At 38.7% G+C, this 1,564-nt stretch overlaps 1 pseudogene; it reads left to right on the forward strand.

The window, feature by feature from the left end:
- The window catches only part of LOC116700275 (myosin-7-like), a 14,758-nt pseudogene that overhangs the window by 11,105 nt on the left and 2,089 nt on the right, over positions 1-1,564 (forward strand).

Here is a 1,564-nt window from a genome sequence, read left to right on the forward strand (position 1 = left end):
TGTGCTTGTATGAATATGGCAGCCGTAGATGTGAAATTATTCATGTAAAAATCAAGTCTATTTGGAAAGCTGTAGGAGGCTCAGACAGCTTGCCCCAATATACAATGTTTTATATATTTGTTTTATGTACTTATGCAGGGCTCCTTTGCTGCAAGTCATCTCAACCGCCTAAATTTAGAACTTGTTTTGTTTTTTAGAAAGAAGCTGGCTCAGCGTCTGCAGGATGCTGAGGAGGCTGTGGAAGCAGTGAATGCTAAATGCTCGTCTCTGGAGAAGACCAAACACAGGCTGCAGAATGAGATTGAAGATCTCATGGTGGATGTGGAGAGGTCTAATTCTGCTGCTGCTGCTCTGGACAAGAAGCAAAGAAACTTTGACAAAGTACATCAGTATTTTCTAATCATCAAAAACCTGGGGTTTCAAAATATTGTTACATTGCAAATAGAGTCTCCTCAAATGATCACCTTTGCCAAAACTGTAGAGAGCTTGACGTGGTGATATGAACTTAAAATTGTAAAACTTGTGTCTCAATGTCCAGGTCTTGTCTGAGTGGAAACAGAAATATGAGGAGTGTCAGTGTGAGTTGGAGAGCTCTCAGAAGGAAGCCAGGTCACTGAGCACTGAGCTCTTCAAATTAAAAAACTCCTATGAAGAATGTCTAGACCAACTGGAGACAATGAAGAGAGAGAACAAGAATCTTCAGGGTAATATGTATCACTTAATGTGTCCAAACAATCAATACACATCGCAGGTGCCAAATTAAGTACAATTACTTTCATTCACAGAGGAGATTTCTGACCTCACTGAGCAACTTGGTGAGGGAGGAAAAACTGTTCATGAATTGGAAAAAGTCCGTAAGCAGATAGAGCAGGAAAAGAGTGAGATTCAGTCTGCCCTTGAGGAAGCAGAGGTAAGACTAAAACCTCAAATCCTCAGTTTCTTACTACTTCTACTTCTAGAAATATTGTACTTCTTACTCCACTACAGCTTTAGTTACTAGTTACTTTACAAATTACGATTTTTTGCACACAAAACACATGTACTGTAGTTTATAAAACACTATGTTTTATTATAAATTAAACTACCTACCAATATAATGGCCTACAAGTCCAGCTGAAATGATTAGCTTATTTAACACAGTTTTCTCGTTTTTATCAATCCAGTTTCTAAAATGTGAGGGTTTTCCTGCATTGAATACTTTTACTTTTAATAGTATATTTTCCTGATGATACTTACATACTTAACCCTTAATTAACATTTTCAATGAAGGATTTTTATTTGTAACAGAGTGCTTTTATAGTGTGGTATTAGAACGTTTACTTAAGTAGAGGATCTGAATACTTCTTCCACCACTGATCTTAGGGTACTCTTGAGCATGAAGAGGGTAAGATTCTAAGAGCCCAGCTTGAGTTCAACCAAATGAAGGCAGACATGGAGCGTAAACTAGCTGAGAAAGATGAGGAGATGGAGCAGTGCAAGAGGAACTTGCAGAGGATGATAGACACCCTGCAGAGCTCTCTTGAGGCTGAGTGTCGCAGCAGGAATGAGGCTCTCCGTTTGAAGA

The sequence above is a fragment of the Etheostoma spectabile genome, chromosome 13, assembly GCF_008692095.1.
Source record: "Etheostoma spectabile isolate EspeVRDwgs_2016 chromosome 13, UIUC_Espe_1.0, whole genome shotgun sequence".
Taxonomy (NCBI): domain Eukaryota; kingdom Metazoa; phylum Chordata; class Actinopteri; order Perciformes; family Percidae; genus Etheostoma; species Etheostoma spectabile.